The sequence below is a fragment of the Lissotriton vulgaris genome, chromosome 11, assembly GCF_964263255.1.
Source record: "Lissotriton vulgaris chromosome 11, aLisVul1.2, whole genome shotgun sequence".
NCBI classification, from domain to species: Eukaryota; Metazoa; Chordata; class Amphibia; order Caudata; family Salamandridae; genus Lissotriton; species Lissotriton vulgaris.
Genome location: NC_141699.1, coordinates 1,028,189,000 through 1,028,210,052, shown reverse-complemented (window position 1 = coordinate 1,028,210,052; position 21,053 = coordinate 1,028,189,000). Strand labels below are relative to the sequence as shown.

General features: G+C 45.0%; 2 protein-coding genes across 2 annotated transcripts in view; one reads left to right on the top strand and one right to left on the bottom strand.

The window, feature by feature from the left end:
- Nucleotides 1–7,483, bottom strand: part of B3GNT5 (UDP-GlcNAc:betaGal beta-1,3-N-acetylglucosaminyltransferase 5) — a 98,129-nt gene extending 90,646 nt beyond the window's left edge. Inside the window, exon 1 of the mRNA XM_086944349.1 lies at nucleotides 7,334–7,483. The gene's annotated coding sequence lies outside the window, so the exon portion shown is untranslated. The remainder of the gene's footprint in view (nucleotides 1–7,333) is intronic.
- LOC147683962 (guanine nucleotide exchange factor DBS-like) overlaps nucleotides 1–21,053 on the top strand; it is a 1,615,891-nt gene that overhangs the window by 968,531 nt on the left and 626,307 nt on the right. The window lies entirely within an intron of this gene.

Genomic DNA, 21,053 nt, shown 5'->3' with positions numbered 1-21,053 from the left:
GAAAGAAATAGTGTGTATGTCAGGAGGACAAAGTTGTACATCCTTCCAATATTTGTCAAATAAAATATGAATAATAAAAGTGATAGGAGAACCAGAATCAACGGTTACCTGAACTTTGACATCACCAATATTAACATCACATAAAGGACCCCCATCATCCAACTCTGCATCAATGGAAAGAACAATTCTTTTAGAACTTTTAACTGTACAAACATTGTTTTCAACCGAATCCTCCACATTTTCAATAGAGTTAACTTTGATAGGATTCCTATTGCACACCCTTGAGGTGGCCATACTTTTTTTGCAATTAAGACAAAGTTTACCAATGGCTGGACAGATCTTGGAGTTAGCTAAATGTGAAGTAGAACCACATCTGAAACAGGCATTTTGCCTTTTTTGATCTTTAAAAAAGGTCTCTATTTCTGTTAAAATTACCTTTAGGTTTGGTGCTGAGAGCATTAATTGCTTCACAACCATAATCAGGCTTACCCTTGTTGAGTTATTTTTGGGAAACTGCAGATCGTTCGATACCTCTTGCTAACTCAAGAGTTTCTTTCAATGAAGGATCTCTACAACAAAGATGTCTTTCCTGAACTTTTTTATAACAACAGTTAACTATTAATTGGTCCCTAAGATAAGAGTCAATATTACCATCAAATTCGCAAGTGGTAATCAAAACTCCTAACTCAGTTAAAAACGTATCAATTGTTTCAAACTCATATGGACCACTAGTGTAAAACTTGTGCCTTTCAACCATACCACTTGTTTCATCAATGAAATAATTAGCAAGTCTGGATACAGCTACCTTATACACATCGCACTCCGATTCATCAGTTTGAGCAACAGAATGTAAGTGAGCAAAAATACGGTGACCCTCAGCAGCCAAACTATTGTAAATAAGCGCGAATTTCCTCACAGAATCAAATTTAGTGCCATCCAAAGCTATAATGTAACTAGCAAAACCCTTGAACCATTGTTTCCATTTCGTTTTTGGAATGCCTGGTAAAAAAAAATAAAAAATAAAAAAAAAAAAAATGAGGAGTGGCAATATTGTGAGACATGTTTTACCCTTTAGAAAATGAAGCAAAATATTATACTCCATAATTTAGAAGCAAAAGAACATAAACAACCTGAAGTACAAAATAGAATAATGTTAGACATTCACAAATATTAACTGGTCAATGAGTTTTGAGCATTGAATATAACAGATAAAAGTGAAAATGCAAATAAAATGAAATTCAGCAAACTAAATATGGACAATGTGCACAAAATTGACAACATGTGCAGATTTGTGCATCATCGAAAAGATTACCTACCAATGGAGGATGTGCACTAAATCAGCCATTTGTAAAGATGTGCGCATCGGGAATATGAATTAGAGTACAAGTTGAGAAAATGTATGCGCAATGATTGTAGAAGATTTGCGCATCATCGAAAAACAAATGACAGTACGCAGGTTGTCACATCAAAGGTGCCTGACTTCAATATGGAGTCACGTTGAGTGATACGTACTGCGAGAACTTGACGTGAGAGTACATGCGATGAGTACAAAGGCTGGAAGAGGCGGTGAGGATGGCCGTGGAACTTCAAGAATAGAGGATTCTGTGCCGCGCGTGCAGGTAAGCCTAAGCGCTCGCGGATGGATGGCAGTTGGAGGTAAAGGTCTGAAAAGATAGTTATTACGACCAGGTAGCTCCAAAGATTGTTGTCCGATCCGTTTCAGCACTCACTTCAACCATGCGGGAGTTCAATTACAACAGCAATAATTCCTCAAAGTAGCGTAGAAGCCTCCAAAGGGTAGAAAGATGCAGGAAATGTGAAGAAAAGAATCCGGATAGTCGCCAAATGTTTAATGGGTTCCATAAAGAAAGATTCAGTTCATTTTAGATAAACTCTTCTTTTATTGTCAGATCTTCACAGCATCGTTTCCACACACCAGCCTAAGTCAGCGGCTCAGCAGAAACTGCCTCACTTCGAACCCACTGACATTAACCTTTCAAACATTCCAAATTCCACCAAAGAAGCAGAACAAAGTAAACCTTCCAAATACACAACATAGAACACAACAAATAGGGAAGAGTGTACTAAGGCTGTGAGATTGTACAGGAAGGGAGTTTGGGCTGATGTGGTAGATGAGATGAGCTTCAGGCTGTGATGAGGACCTGGGAGGGAGGGGTACTTTTGAGGCAGTGGGCTGGTGAGAGAAACGAGTGGCTGCGGTGTAGGTAGGCACAGGCTGCGATGTCCTTGCATCCAATTCCCGTTGGCCTTCATAACGGCTGCCGTGAAGAAATAAGATGTGTGGGATCACCTGTGTCCGGAATGATTTTGCTGCTCCTGAAGCCACATTGCAGACCAGCACCTGCATAACAGTAGCGCGCTGCAGGGGCGACTACTGGAAGGGAGTGTAAGCGGAGGCTCTTGGTGCTGGTGTGGAAGAGTGGAAGCTGGTTGTGTAGGAGCTGGTGCTGTTGGGGAGAGTAACTGAGGCTGTGGATTGGTGCAGGAGGGATTGGCACGAGGCTTTTAGGCCATGGGACCATAGGCTAAGACTGCAGCAACCACTGCATCTGTTGGAGGGTCAGAAATGGTGGGAGTGTTTTCTGCACATCACCCATGCAAGTGGGGTAGAAAACCAAACTGGCTTAGGCAAGACTCATCACGCCGGACCCAGCAGCCATTTTCTTGGGGGGGAAAAGCCTTTATTGGCACGCTCTATTCATCATTTCTTCTACCAGTCATACTACTGCTAGTTCATGGAGCAATACTCTTAGCCAATACAATCACATCATGATTGAGAGGGCCTTCCTCTTGCACATTGCCAGGTCATTATATTTTAATGTGGAAGCCATGTTATGTAAGGGGACACCCCTCAGGAGTCAACAGTAGTGCAACAAACACTTTCTTGGCAGCAGCATTCAACTTTTGCCCAATCAAGTGCTATATTCAAGGTAAAAACACATGGGCAGAACTAACATGCTCTCATTTGTACCCCTTAAACGCTCTTTGTGTTTGCGCGCATATATCTCACACACACAAATACATATTATATGAATCGATACACAACACACACAGTACATATATCATGCTGCTGAGGTCTGCATGTGAGCTTTGACTGGATATACATACATACATACATATACACACAGTCAGGAATTCCGGGGCTTGCAATGAGAGGCAGGCCTGGATGGGCCCCACTGTCCCGAAGTATTCCGCACCAATTTCCAAAATTATGAAATTCCCAGGACTGTCCTACGCACCAACGCATTTTGGCTTGATCACGGTATCACTGCAAATGATCTAAGCACACAATTGGTCGGTTTGAATACACATCTTTTCTATTACAGGATGTTTCAAACCCTGTTAAGGGGGCCGTGAGGCTAGCATGGGCTACAGCTTTGGGGCAGAGGACCTTTGCCTCTGATGTACGGGAATCCATGCAACTGTGGCTGTGCAAACTGGGTCAAATACATCCCCTTCAGCACTTTAGTCTCAGTTTTAGCAATGGCGAGCAGTCATAGGCTTCTCTGGGATATGGAATGTGGGTCCATAAAACCAGAACTCAGCCAGCCAGTAGCACAATACCAGTTTGCCCAGCACAGTGCTTTGATAAGAAGAGCACTTTCATATACACACTTACAATGTAGTACCAGCATAGGCAATAGTAGCAGATACAATATACAATGGCACTTGGGCTTCTGCACCTTGGGATAACTGCTTTCCTTGCCCGGAGTTCCCTCCTTTTGAGAGTTAAGGCAGGTCTCCGTTAGGTTAGCTAGTTGTGTGCAACATGTATCAAGTCTCAGGCAAAGATACCTCATTCAAAAATGCTTGCAATCAGTTCAATACAGTCCTCTTGATGCATAATTTCACCACAACGTAGGTTTTCATGTTCTTTCGACAGCACACGTCTCCAGTCTCTCCCACCTCTGGGATGAGATGTTGTGGTTGCAGAAGCAGCCCTTGTTCTGGGTCGTCATGTGCATATTGCACAAGCATCCATAACATACATTTGGGATGTTAGTTTAAGGATTATGTTAGTACATTGAAACAGAACTTTACACCAGTGGGACTGATACTACAGTGACACAGATAAGAAGATTTGGTGATGACTGAATTCACATAACACTGTATGCTTCCCCATTGATCAACATCCTAAACCTGTGACAGGGTCAGTGGATCACAGTTAGCAAAATGAGGACATGCTTGGTGGGCCTCTCCCAGACACAGGACAAGGCATGGACCTCAGCCACATCAAGAAAAGCATGGGCCTCAGCGCATACACTATTAGTGGGAGGCCAGTGTCAAAAAAAAATTAATCAAGAACCGGGATACCAGATACTCACGGTCTGGCACTCAGGACAAGGCAATGCGACTGTACACCTTAGTGGGGACATTTCATCTCCAACAGTATGTTAAGGCAATATTAGGTTTTCACAAATTAATATAGCTTCTCTTATGGTCTTTTCATTCTGTGCACGTTTAGTTGACTCCTGTAAAGTGGATGGTTTGTGGATAAAGTTAATCAACCACAAGACCTGAATCGGCCTCGTTTCAGGGAGACCTACACTCTGTCCTTGAGATCTGAGCTGCAGCCTGAAGAGATCACAGTGGCCAAGAGCCCATAACATGGGATAGAAATCTGAAGAGCGAGAGCAGTTGAGGTGCTTGTAGACGAAAAAAGTGCCACTCAACCGTAATACCTTAACTGGTAGTACCTTAGAACATCTTGGTTTCTTGGCAACACAGCAAAATGACTCACCACTGACCCTTGCTGTTTGCAAGGCACACCTGAATTACTTCCGGCTCACCAGTTTCGGTCTCCCTACTTGCCTTTCCATTGCTCAACCACAATTCCAGTAGCACAGCTCAGTTCAAACAACAAAAAAGAAACTTGAGTTAATCACCTTTAACCTCTTGACAAAAGAAGCCCTCGCCAATGCTGCAAACACTTTTGGGCCAGCAGAAACAGCAGACCTGGGTATCCTTGGATAGCTCTGTAGCCAATCGAGCTGAACTGTTAACACCTTGAATACAGGTATATTCCCAAATGAAATCTAAATGCATAAAACCCTCCCTAAATCAAACATGCTTTGAACCAAAAGATCCTTCTAACATCTGGCCAATACCATACTGTTTTAGTCAAAAAGAGATATGCGTCAAGACAAATATCTACATTGGAGTACAATGATGCATATATTGTTAACTCTCCCTTGCCTTTGAAACCGCTCCCAAGCTTCTATAGAGGTTTGGCAAAATCGACGTGCAGGGAGTGGACTGGAGCAGATTGTATGTTGTCTCTCTTGCAATCTGTACTGTTATTCAGATAATACACACATCAAATGTACGTATGAAAGACCATCTGACTTTGACTAACTTAAATGGACATTACCTCAAGAGGACCAATAAAGAATGACCTCTAACCACAGCAAGGGGAAAAAAAACCACCAACACAGGTCACTTACTGAAATATGCATTTGAGGCAAATGGATCAAACACCACTCAACAATATGGCATCAGCAATCAGGTGTGCCAAACTACTGAGTAAACACAAGGAGATTATGAACTTTTCAGACACTCTCCCCCAGTTAAAGATCTGGGTCGAATCCATCATCATTCTTTAGCTCACTTCGCCACCCCAGTGGCGAACCTAGGGATAACAGTGGACTCCAAAATTTCAATCATAATCTAATAAAAGTTTGTCCAATAGGTTTCAACTCAGAGGCATGTGCCTCCCAGAGCCCGGAAGAGCTGGAACAGTGTCAGTCAGTCAGTCAGTCACATAATACAACTAACTCAAACACTCAGTTTGTTCATAGACAACAGTCTGTCGTGTAGTCGATGCCAGTCTACTGCAAGCCTTGAAACACGTATAAAGTTGCAGAAGAAAGCTGCTTTGAAACAAAGCAAAGCTTTTTTTTCATAATAAAGAAACTACATACATTCATCTCCATCCACGTGTCAAAACAAAAGGTGTAAACTGCAGGGGATGAATGGGACAAGCAGTGTAGTTTTTAGGACGAAAAAAGGGGTATGTATGCCACTTAACTCCTACAACCACTGCCTCTCCCACTCAATATCACGCAGGGGAGTAGACTTCATAGGCAAGAAAGCCTCAAATGATGTTTTACTTCTGTAGGATGGCTCGTGGGCAAGCGTCAGTGTTATTTAATCTCAAACTGAAAACCCAGTAATATATCTATCCCCATAAGGTATGGTTAACCATCTAAAAATATTCACCAAAACCACCAGTGCCACAAATTGTCAAAAAACAAAACTGCTAAAACTTTGCTGAAGAGGGCGTCCGTCAGCATCTCACCATAGGATTCATTTTGCTGGAACATTAAACATTAGCACAGAGCGTTCTTTTTTCCAAGCGGCCGATGATCATTCCAGGGAAGGGCTGAATAGTGCAACTCTAGGCTCTTAAAGGCTCGCCTTATACCTGCTGAACCAGTTAGGTGGCCTAAAGAATGAGTGCCGTCTGAGAAAGAAAAGTAGCAGCTTGTAATAAGGGACACGGCAGATCACTGACACGGGAGCATTTGCTGAAGTCACCGGAGACGTGTTATTTTACGCCGTATATAAAAAGAAAGTCGCTGAATACAAAAAAATTCAACGTGAACGAGATAAATGAAATATAAAATGCCAAAACGAACGGGTGACTTTGGTAAAAGGCAAACCACGCCAATCGAAGTACTGCAAGTTTCCTAGCGAGTCCCATAAAAGGAACTATTATGTATGCAACGACAGATAAAAAAAATTTGAAAGAGTCACTTTATGCAGTAGTGGGAACTGGCCAAGTAAAATTCAACAGTAAACATCCACTGAAAGGCTTCAGATAAAAAAAAAAAAAAAAAAACGTATTGGTACAAAAATACCAATGTTCGACAGTTTCCTCCAAACAGTAATCAGTGTCTTAGCATGCAAACAACGATCGTGGAAATCGACGCTTTATATTAAAGCGTTTCCATCCTCTCACCTTCAAAAACAGCTCTGTAATGATAAAATATCACTTCAGAAAAGCTGCATACGGTGGTTAGATACACTAACGAATATAAAACGCATAAAGCAATCTTAGTACAAATGCAAAACAGCATCACCGAAGACTGAGGCACCCATGTCGTGGGAGCACACAACTACGGTCAAAACTACCGCAACGAGGGACGTTAGTCCAAGATAGATGAACTTTCCTACAAGCTTCAAAAATGTGCCTTGTTAAATAAATGCCTAGCCCTGAACCCACTCCTTCTCACACACGTGAATGCACTGCACACGCTTCACTGGCCCTCGAGCTGCGGGTGCGGTCCGTTCTGTCGGGAGCTTCACTCACCATTGCAGCCAGTCAGCCGGACGCCCTGTGCGCTCCAACGCTGAGGGCAGCTCGCACGTCCCGCGCCTCCTTTCGGCTCAGCCGCTCGCTGCAGAGGCCCTGCCCCGAACCTTCCCCCTCGGTGCCGTGCCAGAGTCTACTTCTCTCTCAGCAGGGCCTTCCCGACAGGCGGATTTGAAGCATCAGGTGCTCCAGTGTGAAAGAGGACCAGCCAATCGGCTGCAAGCACCTGCTAGAAAGCCAGGGATTGATTGACCGATGCTCACTTCGTATCCTCTGGAAGTTTTCAATTATGCTTCACAACCCGCATTCTGCCGCACACGACATTACATGCTTGTGTTATTATCGTGGTCTTTAAACATTCACCCGTTGAACCAAAATTTCTATCACATGACAGGTTTTATTTAAAGACGTTAGCGGTATCTCGCCCCCTCACCCACAAGAAAGTAGGTACGATTTATTTATTTATGAATTTATTAAAACGATTAATAGGTTGCTTTGCTTCCGCTCCAAAGCTCTGAAAAAACAAATAGGTTTTGGCGTTTGTACAGCGCATGTTTTTTGATGCCCACAAAAACGGGCAAGGACGGAGATCAAGGAAGGTAAATCCATCAATGTCAGAAAGAACAAAAGGCACACATTTCCCGCTATTTCAAGTCCACATAATGCCAAACAATTCAGAATGTCTTAAAATTTCCGAAATATGATGACACAAAAACAGTATAAATATGTCTAGTTCTGCGCTCCAAAATCCTTAAAATAGCTCTGGGTAGAGAGGGGTAAAGTCAAACGTAAAGAGAGGCAATGAGTAGATGAGTGGATGGGACAGAAGGATTAGTTACTTACCTGTAATCCTAGTTCTCTTCCAGGGGTATACTCATTAAAGTCATAAGCACTGAATTATCTCCGCCCATGAGCGGGGACCCGGAACACATAAACAATATACATATATATGTGTAAATATAACCAAAAGTACAAAGTACTAAGAAATTATACACATATACATGTATAATAAACAAAATATGCAGCCTAACCTTAACAATAGGCTAATCAAACCAAACCTTACACGTTCTGAAGCATGAAAATATGCTGTATATAAATGCAATAAACAGGCATGAGCCTAAAATGCATTTTATAGCCATGAAAAACCTTTTATTTTCATCAAAGAACCTGTTGTAAACAGTTATTAGCCTAAAAGGGCTGCATATGAAAAAATGTCTGAGTACAGAAAATCAGACTGGCACCCTGCCTTTAAGGCCCCAGAGAATCTGCACACTTTGCCTTTAAGGCCTCCAGGAGAACTCTGTTCCCATCATGCCCCACAGGTGACAGTTAGGTCAGTTCTTTTGTACGGTACAGTAAACTTTAGCAGGAATCTGCACTTAAACATATTGAAACTTTAAACCTTAATGCTACTGCTCGCCCGGGGAGGCGGGAGGGTGCTTATGACTTTAATGAGTATACCCCTGGAAGAGAACTAGGATTACAGGTAAGTAACTAATACTTCTCTTCCAGGGGATACTCATTAATAGTCATAAGCACTGAATAGAGTAGCAAGCTCATACCCACAGAAGCGGGCGAACAGATAAAAGCATAGTCATACTTTAAAATCACAGTGTTTAACTAGTATTAGCAAACAAATTTCTGAGTGATGCTTGTCCCACTTGTGCATCAGTCTGAGCATTAGAATCCAAACAGTAATGGCGTGTAAACGTATGCACTGAACGCCAAGTAGCTGCTTTACATATCTCTGACATAGCCACATTCCTAAGGAGAGCTGTGGTAGGAGCTTTTCCCCTCGTAGAATGAGCCCTAGGTCTACCTGATAAAGACTTATGGGCTAGCTGATAAGCCAGTAAGATACAAGACACTATCCACCTAGAAATAGATCTCTTGGATGCTGCCAAACCAGTATTTGTAGGACCATATTTCACAAACAGACGGTCCGTCCGTCTCAAGGACTTTGTTTTATCTAAGTAAAATTTCAAAACCCTTTTTAGATCTAATGAATGTAAAGCCCGTTCTGCCGGACTTGAAGGGTTCGGAAAGAAAGTAGGCAATGTTATGGATTGGTTAATATGAAAATCCGACACCACCTTAGGTAGAAAAGCAGGATGAGTCCTGAGCACCACTCTGTTTCCATGAAAAACTGTGTACGGTTCATTGCAACACAAAGCCTGGATTTCGCTCACCCTACGAGCAGAAGTGATGGCTACCAAGAACGCCACTTTCCAAGACAGGTGTTGCAAAGACGCTTTATGTATCGTCTCAAATGGGGGACCCATTAATTTAGTCAATACCACATTAAGCCCCCAAGGTGGAGACGGAGACCTGACTGGAGGATAAACCTTTCTTAGCCCCTCCAGAAAATCCTTCACCACAGGCATTCGAAAGAAAGATATCTGTGTTGGCGATTTTCTATAAGCAGTTATTGCAGCAAGATGGACTTTGATGGAATTAAACTGCAAACCTGATTCAGCAAGGTAAAGAAGATAAGGCAAGATCACCTTTTCTTGACCATGAATAGGGTCCAGACCCTTACTCTGACACCAAAGGTAAAAGGTTTCCACTTAAATCCGTAGGACTGTCTCGTAGAAGGCCGCTTTGCTTCCTTCAGGATGTTCATACACTCTGGATTCAGCTGTAAGTGCCAGTACTGGATGACTTCAGGAGCCATGCTGCCAAGCGCAGGGAGGGCAGATTGGGATGAAACACTTGCCCCTTCTGCTTGGACAGAAGATCCGGGCGACACGGCAATCTCCTGTGCGGTGTTATTGACAACTGGAGGAGATCTGGGAACCACCACTGGCGTGGCCACTCTGGGCAAATCAGTATCATTCTGGAGTGAGTCTTGTACAGCCGATTGATCACTGCTGGAATCAATGGTGTCGGTGGGAAGGCGTACAGCAAATTTTGACACCAATCTATCAAAAGGGCATTCCCTTGAGACCCTTGCTGGTAGAACCTGGACGCGAAGACGGGGCATTTTGCGTTTGCCGCGTCTGCGAACAGATCTATGTCTGGTGTTCCCCAATCCTGGAAAATGCTGTGCGCGACGTCTTCGTTGAGAACCCAGTCGTGCGCTTCGACGAAGTCTCTGCTGAGGTCGTCCGCCTGTGTGTTGAGACTCCCCGGTAGGTGAATTGCTGTTATGGACAGGTCTCGTTCAAGGAACCAATGCCAGCTGGTCTGGGCTTCTATGGAAAGAGTCCTGGATCTGGTACCTCCCTGCTTGTTTAAGTAATACATTGTAGTTGTATTGTCTGTTTGCACCAGGAGGGACCGAGTCTGTAGAGATGGAGCCATGGACTTGAGAGCAAGATGGACCGCTCTGAGTTCGAGAAGATTGATGTGATATCCTTTCTCGAAGTCTGACCATTGCCCTTGTACCTGCAGAGGGCCCATATGCGCCCCCCAGCCTTGGAGAGAAGCATCTGTTATCAGAGTCTGCGTTGGTGGGTCCTGATGAAAAGGGACTCCCTTCATCACGTGCCCCTTCTTCATCCACCACCGGATGGAATCTTTTGCAGACTGTTGGAGATAAATCCGGTCCTCCCAGCATCCCGTCCTCTGTTTCCACTGATCTTCCAGACACTGTTGTAGAGGACGCATCTGCAAACGTGCGTTTGGCACGATGAAAATGCACGACGCCATTGACCCCAGGAGAGAGGACACTTGCCGAACTGTCGGACGTGCAGTTTGAAGGAGAAGTAGACACTTCGCTCTGATGGATGACCACCTCTCCTCCGAAGGACACACGTTTTCTACTTCTGTATCCAGCTGAGCACCCAGGTAGTGGATCTTCTGGGTGGGGTTCATTATTGACTTCTTGTAGTTGACTTGCAGACCCAACTTGTATATGAGCTGAAGACAAATCGATAGATGTTCCTCTAGAAGCGATGGGGATGAACTCTTCAGAAGCCAGTCGTCTAAGTACGGATATATGAAAATCCGACTCTTTCGAAGACAAGCCGCCACTACAGACATACATTTTGAAAATGTGCTGGGAACTGATCTCAGGCCAAAAGGGAGCACTGCGTACTGATAATGACGAGCCGCCACTTGAAACCTGAGAAATTTGCGATGTTTTCTGGATACCGGAATATGAAAATAAGCGTCCTTTAGATCGATGGAGCACATCCAATCCCCTTGGTGTAATTGAGGGAAGATCTGGTGAAGAGCCAGCATTCGAAATCTCTCTTTCCGAATTAATTTGTTCAGTCGCCTCAAATCCAGAATGGGTCTGAACTCTGTGACTGGACCTTTTTTCTGTACAAGAAAGAATCGAGAGTACAGGCCTTGACCTCTCTGCTGGAAAGGAACTGGTTCTATGGCCTTCTTCTTCAGGAGGACGTTCGCCTCCTGTTGCAAACGCTTTATATTCCACTGTACCATCTTTAGAGGGCGCATGACAGGGGGTGGCTTCTTGAATCTCAAAAGGTACCCGTTCTGAATGACATCCAGCACCCATCTGTCCTTTGTGATCTGTTTCCACTCGTCCAGATAACGCACAATACTTCCTCCAACCGGAGTGGGACACGGTTGTAGAGGAAGCCTCCGTTCATTGTTTCTGAGGCTGCTTGGCAGCAGATGACTGCTGCCTATTTCCATTGCCTCTGCCTCGTCCAGGCCGCCGCTGCTGGAATTGCGATCTCTGTTGATTCTGGCCTTGATTTTGCGAAGACCAATTCGTTTGTTGGCTCCTTTGCTGAAAAGATCTCTTGTCATAGGGACGAACAGTACCCCGACGTTTAAATTCTTTTTTCTTCTCAAGGCCTACGGCCTTAAGAGTGTCGAACTCCACCTTCATTTTAGACATCTCGTCGTCTGCATGAGATCCAAACAGAGTTGAACCATTAAAAGGTAAATTGACCATTTTCCTCTGAGCCTCCGGCTTTAGCCCCGTAAGGCGAAGCCAGGCTGTACGTCTTGCACAAACACCGTGTGCATAACCATGAGCAGACAAATCCGCCGCATCAGCAGCCGCGCTAATGCTCTGGTTAGCCACCAGTCCTCCTTCCTCCACTATTTCCAGGAAGTCTTTCTGATCCTCCTTAGGGAGTTTATCTGCAAAACGAGCCACTGAGTCCCAGAGCAGACGGTCATAGCGGCCCAATAGTGCAGCCGCACTGGCCACTCGCATGACCAATCCTGAGGTATTGCACATCCTTCGCCCCAAGGAATCCATACTCTTACTATCCTTTTCAGGAGGAGCAGAAGATGTAGAGGCTGCCGAATGCGCCTTCCTGACTGCCGCTACAATCAGGGAGTCTGGTGGTGGGTCAGACCGCAAAAACATTGGGTCTTCCTCTGGAGCCTTGTATTTCTTCGCAATCCTAGAAGGACCTGAACCCACCGTGGCCGGAGTTAGGAATGTCCTCATTGCTGGTTCAATCAACCCGGGCACTAACGGCAGAAGAGGCCTGCCAGTCGTCTTGTGATGCAAGGTTTCGAAGATGACTGACGTTGCTATCTGGGGAACTGCCATTTTGATGCTGAATTTACTCACTCCACGGCATAATACATAATTAAATGTGCTTAAATCGTCTACTGGAGACACTCTGGAAGGAGGAGTAGAAGATATAGTCGGAGAATAGTCTCCATATGAAGATCTTGAAGAAGATGAAGACGATGTAGAAGATGGAGTAGGAGTTCTACGTCTTCTTTGAGGAGTTGCCGAACGCTGCCTCCTACGCTCCCTTGAATGAGATTTCTCTCTCACTAAGGATCTTGAGCGTGATCTTCTATGCAGTTCCTTCCTAGGGACCGGAGATCTCTCCCCCATTATTGGACGCATCTTCCAATGCCTCAAACTTTCCAACCATCTCGGTAACAAGTTAATAGGCCGCTCTGTATGCTCAGGTGAAGCTTCAGGCAACACCTGCACAATATTCAGCTCTGCGGAAGACTTGGAAGCTCTAGAGGCTGCACTGTGTTCAGAAACCAATGAACCAGACGGAGTCCGCTGTCTGGGCACCAACTGTCTGTCATCTGACACCTGCCCTGAGGTTGAGCTCGACTGAGCCACCACAGAAGAGTCCTGGTGCATTACCTCTTGCCCCACTGCAGATCTGTTGTCTTGCTGATCATGTGGGGAAGTCTCCACTCTAGGTTCGGGACTTATTTCTGACCTCGACAAAGACCTAATTGAGGTCCGGGAGGCTGGTCTTGATAGTCTCAACTCCGACCTATGTTCAGGTGGGGGAGACCTAGACACTCCATGCTTTGAGCCCGAAGCATGCTTCGACGTCGACCTACGTCGCGATGGAGACCTTGACCTTCTCTTTTTCGGTCTCGACGTCGAATCCTTCAATGTCATTCTTTCTCTTGACGTCGACCTTTTCCTCGACGACGCCGTATGTCTCCCTCTCGACCTCGGTCTATCCTTCGACGTTGACCGATGACTCTTTCTCGACGTCGACCCTTTATCCTTCGACGTCGACCCTTTATCCTTCGACGTCGACCCTTTATCCTTCGACGTCGACACACGATCCTTCGACGTCGGACATCTCTTGTCTCTTGACGTCGACCTCACACGATCCTTCGACGTCGAGCGTTGCACTCCCGACGTCGTCCTCACTGCAATCGACACCAATTGCCTCGACGTCGACTGCCTCACCGGCGATGTCCTCGACGTCAATTGAGCTCTCTTCGACGTCGACGGCGATCTGGTTCTCGACGTCAAGCGCACCTTTTTTGACGGTGACGCTCCCTGGAGTCGATGTTTCTTAGTTCTACCTTCTGGAGACGCTGATCTACGACGTTTGGGCTGAGAAGATGGCTTGGCAGATGATAATAGGCCTTTAGAACTCTTCTCACCACGGTTTTCTCTCTCCAGAAGGCCCAGCAACCTAATTTTCTCTCTTTCTTTTAAAGTTCTATTTGAAAGGTTGAGGCAGTGATAACATTCTTCCACCTTATGAGAAGCTGGAAGACACACCACACAAACAGAGTGTGGGTCAGTTTTCGACATCTTCTTCCCACAGGAAGGACATTTGTAAAATAAAGGTGGCATTCTGACTAAAAAACACCAACAGCTTAGTCAGAAAAGGGTAACAAACCACCACCAAAGTTATATTTCGTCAAGAAAAACCAAATTCTGACAGAAAATACTTCAAAAGAGCAGAGCTCAAGTTCCAGGTTCCTCACAGAACAAGCCGGAAAAAAGAACTGACCTAACTGTCACCTGTGGGGCATGATGGGAACAGAGTTCTCCCGGAGGCCTTAAAGGCAAAGTGTGCAGATTCTCTGGGGCCTTAAAGGCAGGGTGCCAGTCTGATTTTCTGTACACAGACATTTTTTCATATGCAGCCCTTTTAGGCTAATAACTGTTTACAACAGGTTCTTTGATGAAAATAAAAGGTTTTTCATGGCTATGAAATGCATTTTAGGCTCATGCCTGTTTATTGCATTTATATACAGCATATTTTCATGCTTCAGAACGTGTAAGGTTTGGTTTGATTAGCCTATGTGTTAAGGTTAGGCTGCATATTATGGTTATTATACATGTATATGTGTATAATTTCTTAGTACTTTGTACTTTTGGTTATATTTACACATATATATGTATATTGTTTATGTGTTCCGGGTCCCCGCTCATGGGCGGAGATAATTCAGTGCTTATGACTTTAATGAGTATCCCCTGGAAGAGAACTAGAAGAGACCGACTTCAAATATGAGAAAAAGTTCACCTTGGAATCAGGGTTGGATTGGGATTAGAAATCGGCCCGGGCATGCTAAAAAAAGTGGGCCGCATTTGCATATTGCCTTTACAAAACACACCTTCGGCAAAGTTTTATAAAAAAAATAAGGGAGGGGGTAAAAAAAATGCACGGATTAGTTTACATCGGTGAAACACCCCTGAATACAAGTGAGGCCCCTTTTGCTCCAGCCCCCTGCCCCCGCTCAATATGCATACTGGAATAGGCCGGCCCAGCGAGAGGAAGGGAGTGACACCTCTGCCCCTTTATAAAAGGGAAGTAATTGATGCCCATCTGCCTCCAGGAAGGCCACTCGGGCCCCCACTGGGCCGCTGGCAGCATCCGAACAATGCAGAAACCGCCAAATCACCCCCAGACTGCTAAAACAAGCATTTGCAATGCAATAGGTCTCGTATTATGAAAGTTTGAGCTATTGGTATTGTAAATGACACATTTTTTATTTAGGTTTTGTTTTTGAAAATAGCGAAATTAATAGCTTTGTCATTTACAATGCCAATAGTTATAACTTTCGCAAATGTGACACCTATAGCATTTGTAATGCAATATGTGTTGCATTTACGTGACTTACATGTATTGATATTACAAATAACAATGGTTTATATATTTTTTTAATAATTAATACTTAAATAAAAGTTATTGTAATTTATAATGGCAATAGCTTAAACTTTTGTAAATAACATTTGTGAAGATTATGTTCAGTGTATTTTATTGTGACGATAATCCAAGAACATATGTCAAATATTAACATCTTTTTCTTACATTTGTAATAAAGCTTGAAACATTGAGATAACATATTTGAACCAGTTGTTGTTGAATGGTTGCACAGATTGATGCTGTGGTGGAGCTCAGTGATGTTGTGGTGCCACAGAGTGATGCTGTGGTGGTGCTGAGTGATGCTGTATGCTATGCTATGTTTTGTTTTGCTATCCTATGTTTTGTTTTGTTATGCTATGCTATGCTGTTTTGTTATGCTATGCTATGCTATGTTTTGTTATGCTATGCTTTGTTATGCTATGCTATGTTTTGCTCTGCTATGCTTTGTTATGCTATGCTATGTTTTGTTGTGTTTTATTATGCTATGCTTGTTTTGCTATGCTATGATTTGTTATGCTATGCTGTGTTTGGTATGCTATGCTGTGTTTTGCTATGCTATTATATGTTTTGTTATGTTTTGTTAAGCCATGCTATGTTTTGTTGTGGTTTGTTATGCTATGCTATGTCTTGTTGTGTTTTGCTGGGCTATGCTTTGTTATGAGATGTTTTGTTATGCTATGCTTTGTTATGCTATGCTTTGTTTTGGTATGCTATGTTTTGTTATGCTATGCTTTGCTATGCTATGTTTTGTTATGCTACTCTAAGCTTTGTTTTGTTATGCTATGCTATGTTGTGTTTTGTTATCCTATGCTATGCTTTGTTGTGTTTTGTTATGCTATGCTATGCTATGTTTTGTTATGTATGCTATGGTTTGTTGTGTTTTGCTATGTTTTGCTATGTTTTGTTATGCTATGCTTTGTTATGCTATGCTTTGTTATGCTATGATATGCTTTGTTGTGTTTTGCTATGTTTTGTTTTGCAATGCTATGCTTTGTTATACTATTCTATGTTTTGTTTTGCTATGCTTTGTTTTGTTATGCTATGTTTTGTTATGCTATGGTATGTTTTGTTGTGTTTTGTTATGCTATGCTTTGTTATGCTATGCTATGTTTTCCTATCCTCTGCTTTGTTTTGTTATGCTATGCTATGTTTTGTTATGCTATGCTGGTGAGGGTGAGTGAGGATGGGTGGGTGAGGGTGGGTGAGTGGGTTAGGGTGGGTGAGTGAGTGAGGGTGGGTGAGTGAGGGTGGGTGAGTGAGGGTGGGTGAGTGAGTGAGTGAGTAGGGTGGGTGGGTGAGGGTGGGTGAGTGTGTTAGAGCGAGGGTGAGGGTGAGAGGGTTGTGAGGTTGTGTATCCTATGCTTTTTTTGTTATGCCATGCTATGTTTTGTTATGCTATGCTGATGAGGGTGTATGAGGGTGAGTGAGTAAGGGTGAGTGAGGGTGTGTGAGGGTGAGGGCGAGGGTGTGATGGTGTGTCAGGGTGGGAGGGGTGTGAGGGTGAGTGAGGGTGTGTGAGGGTGAGGGTGTGTGCGGGTGAGGGGGTGTGAGGGTGAGTGAGGGTGTGTGAGGGTGAGGGTGTGTGAGGGTGAGAGTGTGAGGGTAAGGGTGTGTGAGGGTGTGAGAGGGGGTGTGAGGGTGAGGGTGTGAGGTTGAGTGAGGGTGCATGAGGGTGTGAGTGAGGGTGTGTGATGGTGAGGAGGTGTGAGGGTGAGTGAGGGGGGTGAGGGTGTGTTAGGGTGGGTGAGGGTGTGTGAGGGTGAGAGGGTGTGAGGATGTGTGAGGGTGAGAGGGTGTGAGGATGTGTGAGGGTGAGTGAGGGTGAGTGAGGGTGAGTGAGGGTGGGTGAAGGTGTGTGAGGGTGAGTGAGGGTGAGTGAGGATGGGTGAGGGTGTGTGAGGGGTGAAGATGAGTGAGGGTGTGAGGGTGAGTGAGGGTGAAAGGGTGTGTGAGGTGAGAGGGTGTGTGAGAGGGTGTGATGGTGTGTGAGGGGGTATGATGGTGAGTGAGGGTGGTGCGGGTGTGAGGGGTTGAGGGTGTGAGGGTGAGGGGGTGTGAAGGTGGGTGAGGGGCTGTGAAGGTGAGTGAGGGTGTGAGGGTGGGTGAGGGTGAGGGTGTGAGTGAGGGTGTGAGGATGTGAGGATGTGTGATGGTGAGGGTGGGTGAGGGTGAGTGAGGGTGGGTGAGGGTGGGTGAGGGTGTGAGAGGGTGAGAGGGTGTGAGGATGTGTGAGGGTGAGTGAGAGGGGGTGAGTGAGGGTGGGTGAAGGTGTGTGAGGGGTGAAGGTGAGTGAGGAGTTTGAGACTAGACAATTGCACGATCCCACTGAATGCAACTTCTCCACTAGAAATGGGGGTGTGGAGGTAAACCAGACTGACAGTTTGCACACTTTGATAGGAGGATAGAATGAATGTGTATTGAAAGCTGCCAATACCCAGTGTAAATAGCAACTGAATGATACTTTAGTGAGAGCCCTTGGGATGATGAGATCTATTCTTACAGCGCCACGAAAGGCAATAACGGGGCAGCAAGACTCTGTTTTAACAATTGTGTGCACTGTCTGTTATATTACAAAAATGATAAATGAACGTGCCCGGAAAGCATAGGTTAAAAAAAAAATACCCAATTGCCTTTTCAGGTGACTGTAACAGATTCCTCCCCGCCTGTTTGTGGCCTTTTTGGAGCAATACATACTTATATTTGCGATAGGAGATGGAGCCCTTTTTATTACTCATGTCTTGACTTCTGTTTACATTTTGGATACCTTTCTATGATGTTATTTCAGTTGGAGAAGCAGTGCTGTGCCCTGTTGAGACTGTTTTGCTCTGCCAGTGAGCGCTAGACAGATGTTAACAGCTCGAGGTGTAAAAATCAACTACTGGTGAAGATCTGCAGCTACACTATTTTAATAAATGTATGTGGTTGGGAAGTAGGGTGTTAGATAGCGATGCTCGTTCTCTAGCTATTGGGGTCAAGCTGGCTCTCCCACAGGAGGGGGTGGATGGAAACCATGGCAGGGTAGGTGTGAGAACTTAAAACAACGATGGGAGAGTGGATTAGAATTGTAAACAAGGGGAGGGTGAGAAGAACTGATAACGACAGGAGTGTGAAGATTGAAATCAGTCTGCTATAAACTCATCTCAAGCATTTGGTGAAAGGGAGGGACCATGTGCAAATAACTGGTGATCACGTGAAGTGGTCCAATATATTCGGATCAAATTTGCACTATATAAAGCTGCAAAATAAATGTTCTAAAAGCACTGCCAATGTTTTTCTAACGAGTTGGGAGGACAGTAAGAAACGATGGAAGGCTATTTGGGAAAAGGACGGGCAGCAGAAGGGGGAGGGAAACAGCAAGTTGGGGGAAAGGCAAGGAATAGCGGGAGGAAGGGGATTGTGTGCGGGAGAAACACAAATACGAGAGAGAAGTGTGATTACGTATGTGGTATTCAAACAATTGACCTGCTTGAATATGCCAGGCAACAACCACAAGTTAATAGCCTCCCATTTCCCCCCCTCCAAGGTTGTGCTACAGTTAAGCTAGGGCGAGGGGAGCCAGGCAAATACGTTGTAATTAAATAAATCATGTGCCCCGCGTCCCAAAGGGCGCATTTAAAAAACATCAGGAAAATTAAAGATGGTGAAGTGATTTGCTGTCCTCCCCTCCGACAAGGATAAACTAGGGCGAGGGGAGGAACATTGGTTGAATAAACGCACAAGCACCTGCCATAGATGTTTCTTCTCAATGAGAAGCCAGATCAACTTAACAAGGAGAGGGCTGCTGGGGGGGAGGGGGCTAACAAGACTTGGCGGGCGAGTGGGCGGTGGGAGAAGGTCAGTGAGCCCCGGGGGTAGTGGGAGAGAGCGTTTCGGACGCAGCTAGGAAAACAGTGCATCACAGGGAATGGAAACGGAAGGGCATACCTAAAGGAAGAGATCAAATAAGGGAGGGAGTGGGGAGGCATGCTAGCAATACAGCAGCAGATGCAGTGGTACCGGGCTCACTGAAACGGCTCTAACCCGTTTGTAATGCCCGCTCTATTGCGTAACTACGGCTGTATTTTCTTTTTTTTAAACCACAAACGGAGTGGGCGGGGCTTGGTTGCACCAGGTTTTGCAGCAGCCATACTGGCCACAGGTAGAAGATGGGTTGATAAGGGATTAAGGGGATACAAAGGGTATAGAACAGAAGTAATGACTTAAGTTACATTGAAAAGCGCGGAAACTGGAAGACGAATGCTGTGAGGAAGACCGCGAATAAGCAATCAAAAAGATGGGGAAGATTACAAAATACACAGCTCCAGTCAGGCGTGCACGGAGCAAAAGAGGAAAACAAACCGTTTTGTCAGAGAGGCCAAACTGCTGATCGTCCCCCTGTGTGGCGGGGGGAGTAGGGACAAGCTGCGGCCGTGAATAAGTGACGGTGGAGGCACCAGCGGAAGCCTTTAGCTGGGGAAGTAGAAGGGAGGCATGGCCGTGCAGCAGGGGGCGGAGAGCAGGGGGGGGAGCGGGAAGAGCTGCTGGCGTGGGAGGGTGATTGATGGGGGTGGGGGGGAAGCAGATCCCTTTGAAGCTGCTGCCTGCTTGTGGGGACTGGGAGGAAGGGTGACGATATGGGAGGAGAGATGCTGGCCTGAGGCAGAGCGCACCATATGGAGAGGGAGGGGGGTGGGCCGAGTGCAGGAGAAATGCTGCTGGCAGAGGGAAGCCTGTGGGGAAATGCAAGCTTGTGCACGAAGGGGCTTGTAGTCACGTGATTTCACGTGAACTGTTGAGAATCCTACTCATAAAAAAGTGGATGGATAGGAAAAGGTCTCTCTACGAGACCTAAAAAGCAGCCCACAGCTGGAACTGGACACCGGCCTTTCGGGCATTGCCCGAGTGCCCGAGTGCCCGCGTTGCCAATCCGACGCTGCTTGGAATTGTGGGGCCTTTGCTTTGGTAATAGCCCACTTTGGCCATGCTTTAAAACGTAAATGTCGTGACGTAGATTACATAGGGCGATATGCAGCTGAGAAGAAAATAGATAATTGAAGATAACCAAACGCCAGGTTTGTTTTTGCTCTGGGAACAACCCGACCCAACATCAGCTCTGCAATGGGTAATTTTACACTGTACAAGGCCTGTTTTTATTCCCTGACCCCCTGCTAGGGTTACCAACTGGCATGGGTGCAAATTCAGGACGGTCAGTGTAAAAATTCAGGACAAGGGTCAAAATTCATGACACAAATTCAGGACAGAATGTCAAAATTCAGGACAAAAATTTGGGACAAAAACATAAGTTTTACAGACATATCAGAGGAGGTAGCACAATAATATAGTAAGTAAATAGACAACCAAAATAAATTCAAGTCAAAATAAGTTTATATAAGGTTGAGCCAATCGTGCACTTCACAGTTTCAGTA